Genomic DNA, 9,733 nt, shown 5'->3' with positions numbered 1-9,733 from the left:
GATTGCTAAGTCAGGTTTAGCACTGAATTGGACCTAAATTGGATTAGAGGTATTCTAATCAGGTTAGGTCAACTTGCACCTGCACCTACTGCTAGCAAAGATAAGGAACCCAATGGGTCACACACAAGAGAATTGATCAAGGGTCTAATTAGATTAGATCATGTTTGCAAGATGAACATGCTGGCACGTGTTGCAAACCCTAGCTCCTGATTCAAATTAAATTTGAATCTGATTCTTAGATTAGGTTGAACTAATATGATTAGATCATGACCTAATATGGGTTAGCCAAGAGTTGGAACCCATTTGGCTTTAATTAGACCTGATTTGATTAGGTTTAATGTTTCCTTTAAGTTAGTTAAACCCAATTGGATTGGGTTTGATAGGGCCTTCACTTCTGGACCATTGGATCGCTCCCTGGATGAAGGATCTGGTCCACTGGTTGGCGCCTTCATCTGGACCATTGGATGGCTTCCTAGATGAAAGATCTGGTCCACTGGTTGGTGCCTTCATCTGGAACATTGGATGGCTTCCTTGATGAAGGATCTAGTCCACTGGTCAGCGCCTGAATCTGGACCACTGGATGGCTCCCTGGATGAAAGATCTGGACCATTGCTCAGTGCCTGAATCTGGACCATTGGTGATGGCATCTTGCTTCTGGACCATTGGATGGCACCCTGGATGATGATGCCTTAATCTGGACTTAGATGGCGCCTAGATCTGGACCATTGGCTTTGGTTCCCTGTATTTGGGCCCTTGGATCATCAGGATTTAAGAGGAAGATGTGAGAAAGAAGCGTATCATTAGATACGGCTTTTTCTAAAGCTTGATACACCCTTCTCCTTAGCGCCCCATCATGATGGGATGCATCCCTTTGTGATGCATCCCTCCATCTCTTATAAATAAGGAGGCGCCCTGGGGTTCTAAAGATTATCCGAGAAAAAGTCTCTCCTTCTCTCTCCCTTACCCCTTCTTTCTTACAAGCCTCTCTCTTTTGTCCTAAGCCAAGACAATAGGGTCTTCTTTAGGACAAAAAGGCTAATGAATGTTTTAGAGGTAGAAAAGAAAAAAGAAGTGAAAGAAAATCAGCCAATTAAATTCTTTAGAAAGATTGAACAACTAGAATCAAGTTTTGGTGGAGCTAGAGTCGTGAACCCATTCCTGTGTGGATCAACATTGGAGGGTGAACATTTGGGCACCTTAGGACATCTTCAGACATATTGGATATAGCGTGACAGGTATTCTTCTATACCAAGATTATATTTTCTACATTATTTGTGACGCGCTCGCAAAAATATTTTCGCGAAACTAATCTCCCAAGTATAGGAGAATCGTACAAGTAGTAAAATCTCGGGAGTCCGAGGTCGAATCCTCAGAGAACGAAAAATATATTAGATTATTTAATATAATTTTAGATTAATTAATTCAATAAATTTGTGGATTAAGATGATGTTTTGATTTTTAGAAATTAAAATCGGGGAACAATATAGCAATAAACAAAGTTCAATGAAATAAAGATGGTAGGGATCTGGAATCCCCCTTGATGATATTGCATCCAAGAAATAAACTCTATGGTTCTTGATTAAAAATGAATGGCAGGATAGATCTAATCATGGTATATGTTTCATGAACATATGAACTCAATTTCTAAGCATTCGTCGTGCTTTCTACGTCTACGACGAATCAAATACTAAAGCAATCCATATATCAATAATCATAATCCATTAAAGAGCTATCTACGAAATAACTATGCATGGATCAAAAACATATCAGTAAATATAATTCATTCAAGGCAAAAGTTTAGAGTTTACTTCAAAGAGCAATACATCAAAGGTTCCTCCATCTCCCTCCCTAAGAAATTAGCCGGCCATCAACATAAAAGAAATCTCCCCTGTTCCTCTTCCTTCTCTCTTTTTTTTTCTTTTTATTTTCGAAACAGGGCATGCCCTGTTTCCTCTCTTTTTTTTTCTTCTTCTTTTTGAATGGGGCTGAGGCTCTCCTCTGTTTTTCGAATGAACTATCCCCCTCCCAGCCGAGAGAGGTTCCTTCATATAGATCCCCAGAGCTCCTCCACCAGCGATGGATTTCCTCATGGCACGTGGAGAGGACGGACGGATGGGATGAATCCCAGAAGAAGAGGATGGATGCGGACTCCGGAAAGGGAGGAAGGCTGATCTCAGGAGGCAGCTGAGATCCTCTTTGAACGTGGAAGCTTGGGGCTTGAACGCTTGGGATCGGTTGGAATGCATGGGAGCTGATCCGGAAGATCAAGATGTGGACTCGGAAAGCTGAGACACGTTGGATGCTGAGATACGGGATACTGAAATTGGGAGATGCCGGGATCTTCGGACGCGGATGTGGAATCATTGGGGAATCCAATGCTGAAGAGGCAGATGGATCGGAAGGGAGGAGCGTGGACGCTGGATGAAGTCGGGACTTGCTGGAAAATCGCTGAACACGTGGACGCTGGGAGGCTTCACGGACGAATCGCTGATGTGGCTGGAACTCGGGAGAGGCAGACACGGAAGCTGGTTCGAACGTGGAGGATCGCAGATGCTGAGATGCGTGGGAGAACTCCAGGAACGGCGGAAGCTGCGGATGCGGGGAAGATGAGATTTGGAAGGTGGATCACTGGATTCGGATGCTTCATGGACGCGGCAGATGATGCGGTGGTGACAGCTGGGATGTATGCTCTGGCTTGTGGGAGAAGCGGAAGGAAGCTGAGATCTGGGACTCGGAAGTGAGCTGATCACGGGAGATTCACATACGGACAGCTGAAGGAGCTGATAGCATGGCCTTGGACGCTTTGGATCACTCACAGGAGAAGAGGATGGGCTGCACGTGAGCTCCATCGGGCTGAGATGCACGGGCTGCTGGAAATTTGTTGCAGTGAACTGGATGGCTGAACTTAGACTCGTTCTAGTGTGCAACTGGGGTTGAAACCTGCAGTTGGCTGGTCACCTGCGGTGATGTTTGGACCCAATGCGCATCTTAGCTTTGATTTATAATCACCTGCATCCCACAAAAATATAATATTAATGCAGCACTTTTATCATTATTTGTTAGCAATAATACTAATTTAAGTGATGTGTAGATCGTACTTTTGTGCTCTCATCACACCCCCCAACTAGCTTATTGCTAGTCTCTAGCAATTCAGAGTAAACGACAACATGAGAGTACAAAAAGTGTTGGTTGGTCCTTTGATGTTTTATTAGAACTAATTGCATAAAATTAAGATAAGTACTCACTTTCGTAGGAATCACGATTGCACTTAGCACGTGCAACAAGCCGTTAAACTCCTAGATTACCCTAGTGGACGAGTGTTGTCTCGTGAGGGTTTTCAAGGATGTTACCCACAAACATCATGAATGATATGACATGAGATTCTAATAAAAATAAATCCTAAGCTAATACACATGTAATTAATTGATATATATTTTCAAGTATGGCAACCGTCAAAGCAAGGAAAAAAAATGATCATGTAGTGTGCATGAAATCGCATGATTTTCTCAGAGTACTAATACCTCTACCACAACCGGGCACCGCCTGAGTTTTAGGTGCACTACTCAAGTTCACAAATATTTTCTACAATTTGTTAGAACCTGATCCATCAAATTTTCAGAATATCACATGTTGTCTAAATTTGTCAAGAATGGTTCGCATGTAAAGAAAGAGCTATCAATCCCAACTAAACAACCCGGGTACACAGAGGTCCAAAATAATAGAGTCAAACCAGTCATTACCACATGTCACTAGGTTCAGTCCGACCAACCCTATTCATTCTTATTTTTATTTTTAAATACATATGACGATTATAATAGTCCAACCCCATTAGGCTCTAGTAAGATCCATGTAGCGAGCTTTCAGCCAATGACCCCCGATTTAGTTGGCTCAAGACATTAGGTGAAACACCCCTCGGGCTTAATTACTCGAACCAGACTACGCCACGAGGCCAGACTTGTCATCATAAGGATTTTTTTTATTATTTTTATAATAATTATGCAAGAAAAGAGAAGATAGACTGAACCATATAGGTATTTTTTTTATGTATATGTGACTGCATCGTGACTATAGGTCAACCAAAGTCGGATCATAAGGCACCTAAGTAATCTAACTGGGATATTCAACCTCTATCTTTATGTGAAAACCAAATCCTGAACCTTATGGTATGAACAAGGATACTCGTACTTCTTTTATGGATAAGGCTAACAAAAATGCAGTTAACAAATGTGAACTCCTGAGGCTTTCCTATTATCATTAAGTACACGTGTGGGGATCTAATAATAGGTCTCTGATCAATCATAGTATGCATGTGTTCCTTGCCTTAATAGTTGCACAAACTCAATATGAAAATATATGTGCATTTGCTCAGAAAAGAAAGTAATAGAATAAATCAAATGCAAAAACAAGTTTTTTTTTTTTCAAAATATTGCCCTCCCCCCAACTTAAACATTGCATTGTCCTCAATGTAAAAGATACAAGAAACGATATATGAAAGACAATAGAGAAAATAATATTGGAGAGAAGAGTAATACCTTGAGCTGTTGATTTCCAGAAAAGAAGACCTACAAAATAAAAAAAAAAACTAGAAATAAAAGAAAAAAATAATTCTAACTAATATACACATACCTTGATCGTCATGCTCAGTCATAAGAAGGCTCCCCTAAGGAAAAGGAGTTCTCTTCATCTGCAAAATTCTCAAGAAAAGGTTTTAATCTGTGTCCATTTACCTTAAAAATTTTGCCATCCTGTGGATTCTCAATTTCAACTGCCCCGTGTGGAAAAACAGTTTTTACAATGAAAGGACCTGTCCATCTTGATCTTAACTTTTCAGGAAACAGATGTAAGCGAGAGTCATAACAAAGAACTTTTTGTGCAGGTTCAAAAGATTTTCTTAGAATTGATTTATCATGCCTAATTTTCATTCGTTCTTTACAAAGTCTAGCATTGTCGTATGCATCCCGACGAATTTCATTCAATTCACTTAATTGTAATTTTCTAGCTAAACTAGCATCTGATAATTCAAAGTTTAATTTTCTAATGGCCCAATACGATTTATGCTCTATTTCAATAGGTAGATGACATGCTTTTCTATAGACTAGCCGATACGGGGACATACCAAGAATAGTTTTATAAGCAGTACGGTAAGCCCACAATGTGTCAGAAAGTTTTAAAGACCAGTCTTTGCGTGATGGATTCACCGTTTTCTCTAAAATTCGTTTAATCTCCCGATTGGCTAACTCTACCTGGCCACTAGTCTGCGGGTGATAAGGGGTTGCAATTCTATGGGTGATACCGTACTTTCGTAACAGGATCTCAAAAGGCTTATTACAAAAATGTTTTCCCCCATCACTAATTATAACCTTGGGCATCCCAAACCTAAAAAAAATGTTTTCTTTAAGAAATTTTAAAACTAGTTTGTGGTCATTTGTTCGACAAGGCACAGCTTCTACCCATTTGGACACATACTCAACACCAACTAAAATGTACTCATATCCAAAAGACGGTGGGAATGGGCCCATGAAATCGATGCCCCACATGTCAAAAATTTCAATAGCAATAATGGGTTGAAGAGGCATCATTTGCCTACGAGTTAGACTTCCAACACGTTGACATGGGTCACATGTCCTACAGAACTCGTGGGCATCTTTAAATAGTGTAGGCCAATAAAAACCACATTGCAACACCTTAGCTGCCGTTTTCTTAGATGCAAAGTGTCCTCCACAAGCACTGGCATGACAAAAAGAGAGTACACTTTGTATCTCATGCTCCGAAATGCATCTTCTAAAGATTTGATTATTGCAATACTTGAACAAATAAGGAGCATCATAATAATAATTTCTTACTTCACGCAAGAGATTATTCTTATCATTCGATCTCCAATGCTCCGGCATCCGGTTCGTGACAAGAAAGTTTACAATATCAGCATACCATGGCATAGTAGAAAGTGCAAACAGTTGCTCTTCGGAGATTGAGTCCTTGATGGAAAACTGTGGCACCGAATCATTAAAAACTAGCCGTGATAGATGGTCAGCAACCACATTCTCTACTCCCTTTTTATCTTTGATAGTGATGTCAAATTCTTGGAGTAGAAGTATCCATCGTATTAAGCGTGGTTTGGCTTCTTTCTTATCCAGTAAATATTTTAGCGTTGCATGGTCCGTAAAGATAACAATAGGAGCACCAAGGATATAAGAGCGAAATTTGTCTAATGCAAATACTACTGCAAGCAATTCCTTCTCGGTGGTGGTGTAATTCATTTGAGCATCGTTCAAGGTTTTGCTTGCATAGTAAATGACATATGGCTTATTATCCTTGCGTTGTCCTAGGACAGCTCCTATCGCATAGTCGCTAGCATCGCACATGATCTCAAAAGGTAATGACCAATCAGGTGGTCGCACGATGGGTGCAGTGCTAAGCATAGACTTCAACTTTTCAAATACCTCTTGATAGGTTTCAGTCCAATTGAATGGTGTATCAAGGGCTAGGAGGTTACATAATGGTCGAGCTATGACACTAAAGTCCTTGATGAACCTCCTATAAAATCCGGCATAACCCAAAAATGATCTAACATCTCTAACCGTCTTGGGTGCAGGTAGCTTGGCGATTAGGTCAATCTTAGCTCTATCAACTTCCATGCCCTTCGATGAAACAATATATCCTAGGACAATTTCCTTTGGCACCATGAAGTGGCATTTCTCCCAATTTAGTATCAGATTCTTTTTCATGCATCGAGCTAAGATTGCTTGTAAATGTGACAGGCAATCATCAAAAGAGTCGCCAAAAATAGAGAAATCATCCATAAACACTTCTAAAAACTTCTCGTTCATGTCTTCAAAAATACTGAGCATGCATCTTTGGAATGTTGCAGGTGCATTACACAACCCGAATGGCATCCGACGGAAAGCAAATGTGCCAAAAGGACAAGTGAAGGTAGTCTTCTCTTGATCTTCTGGTGAAATCTCGATTTGGTAGTATCCGGAATAGCCATCGAGAAAACAATAGAATTTGTGTCCTGCAACTCTTTCCAAAACTTGATCTAGGAAGGGTAGGGGAAAGTGATCTTTCCTAGTGACCAAATTCAATTTTCGGTAGTCAACACACATACGCCAACTTGTCGGAACACAAGTTGGGACTAGTTCACCCTGCTCATTTTTTACTACCGTCAGACCTGCTTTCTTGGGCACGACTTGAGTAGGACTCACCCACTTGCTGTCGGAAATCGGGTAAATAATACCCACATCAAGCAGCTTGAGGACTTCTGTTTTAACCACGTCTCTTATTGTCGGATTCAGCCTATGCTGCATTTGCCTTGTGGTTTTCGCATTATCCTCCAAATATATCTGATGCATGCAAATCAAAGGGTTAATCCCCTTTAAGTCTGCAATCGACCATCCAAGTGCTTCTTTATGACTCTTTAGGACCGTAAGTAATTTCTCTTCTTGATCATTATCAAGCTCAATCGAGATAATTACGGAAAAAGTGTTATCGGGTCCAAGAAAGGCATACTTGAGTTCCCTTGGTAAGGGTTTCAGCTCAAGTATGGGTGCTTGTTTCCGAGATTGTACAAGTTTTGTCCCTTGTGAGGGCAACTGCTCGAATTTCTCTGTTCTCGGTCTCCACCCATTGACCATCATGACATCCGAATTATTTAAAACAGGTGGGACCACATCATCAGCAGTACCTTCAGAACACCAATCTATCAAATCATTGTCGGTCGATTCAGTAAATGTTTCTTTTAACAGATATTCTTCCGCAATGGTTTCAACCCATTCAACCTCTTTACTTTCTTCATGATCACTGGGTTGTTTGCCTATACTAAAGACGTTCAGTTCCAAGGTCATATTGCCAAAAGAAAGCTTCATGACACCATTCCTACAATTGATCAATGCATTAGAAGTTGCAAGGAATGGACGTCCTAAGATGACCGGAATCTGAGATGGTGAATTGGAAGCCGGATGTGTGTCCAGTACAATAAAGTCAACAGGAAAATAGAACTTGTCCACTTGGACCAACACATCTTCGATAATCCCTCTGGGAACCTTCACTGACCTGTCAGCTAATTGTAAGGTGACAGTTGTTGGCTTCAACTCACCTAAACCGAGTTGCTCATATACCGTATATGGCAACAAATTCACACTCGCTCCTAAATCTAGCAATGCTCGCTCAATCCTAAAATTGCCAATGATGCATGAGATAGTTGGGCAACCTGGATCTTTATATTTAGGAAGAATGTTATGCTGTAAAATTGCACTCACATTTTCAGCCAAAAATGCCTTCTTCTTGACATTTAATCGGCGCTTGACAGTGCACAAATCTTTCAAAAATTTTGCATAGGAAGGCACTTGTTTGATTGCATCAAGAAGAGGTATATTGATTTTTACTTGCTTAAAAAGCTCAAGAATTTCAGAGTTTGGTTCAAGCTTTTGCAAGGGCTTTAATCTTTGTGGAAATGGTGCAGGAAAAGGACATTCAATTTTTTCAGTAGATGTTGGTGCTTCAGTTTCTTCGTTATCCTTTTCTTTTGTCTTGGGAGGGTCAGAATCAGGTATAACTTGTGTTTGTTCTGGGACTGGTCGGTCAATAACCTTTCCACTTCGCAAAGTTATTATACTCTTCGCTTGTTCTTTATGCGAAGTTGAAGATGATGCATTGCTACCGCCATAGACTTGAGGGTTAGGTTGTGGTTGAGCTGGTAGCTTACCCTTCTCTTGAGCACTTAAAGCAGTGGTCAGCATTGTCAGTTAATTTCTTAATTCATCATTGATTTTAGCTTGACCTTGCATGAAAGATTGTAAAGTTTCTTCGAAACTGGGTTTTTGAGGGGGTGCGTGTGCATAATGAGGTTGCGGAGGTGGAGGAGTTGGGTTATATACTTGTTGAGGTTGGTCATTCCTCCACCTGAAATTTGGATGGTTCTTCCATCCAGGGTTGTAAGTACCCAAAAAAGGATTATTGAAAGATTTTTGATAGGTATTCATAACATTGGCCTGATCGTGCAAGACTTCCTTGAATGCGGGTATTGTGGGGCAATCAGTGGTGAGATGGCCAGGCATCTCGCAAATCCTACAACACTCGCTGTTATGTTCTACGGTCTTGACGGGTTCAATCATTCTAAGTTCAATTTCCTCTACCTTCCTAGTAAGGGCTGCCATTTTAGCCTGAATATCATCCTGAGTACTAAGATTGTAAAGGCCCCCATGTCCAACGCTAGTAGGCTTAGGTAAAGGTTTATTCACTCTATCCCCTGTATCCCATAATTGTGCAGTCTCTGCGAGAGAATCTAAATAGTCCCATGCCTCATCGGGTTGCTTTTCCAAAAATAGACCATTGCACATAGTCTCTATAAATTGTTTTAACTGTGGAGACAACCCTTCGTAAAAGAAACTAATGGTTCTCCATGTTTCAAACCCATGATGAGGACAAGAGAGAAGCAAATCTTTAAATCTCTCCCAGCATTCATAAAATGTTTCATGGTCTTTTTGTTGGAAGTTACTAATGTGCCTTTTCAAAAGTTAGTCCTTTGTGCGGAAAAGAATTTTTTCAAGAATTCTCTTTGCATATCATGCCATGTTCCTAGCGATCTAGGTCTCAAGGAGTTCAGCCATGTTTTGGCTTTATCCTTTAAGGAAAAAGGAAACAAGGTCAATTTAAGGACATCTTCCGATACATTTGGCACTCTAAATGTGATGCTAATTTCCTCAAAATCCCTAAGATGAAGATAAGGGTTCTCGGA

General features: G+C 40.6%; 1 pseudogene; it reads left to right on the top strand.

Annotated features, from left to right (window-relative positions):
- Nucleotides 1-9,405: 9,405 nt before the first annotated feature.
- On the top strand, nucleotides 9,406-9,503 carry LOC120112816 (annotated as a pseudogene).
- Nucleotides 9,504-9,733: the final 230 nt, after the last annotated feature.

This window comes from Phoenix dactylifera, chromosome 12 (genome assembly GCF_009389715.1).
Source record: "Phoenix dactylifera cultivar Barhee BC4 chromosome 12, palm_55x_up_171113_PBpolish2nd_filt_p, whole genome shotgun sequence".
Taxonomy (NCBI): domain Eukaryota; kingdom Viridiplantae; phylum Streptophyta; class Magnoliopsida; order Arecales; family Arecaceae; genus Phoenix; species Phoenix dactylifera.
Note: the sequence above shows the minus strand (reverse complement) of the source record. Positions and strands in the feature narration are given on the sequence as shown.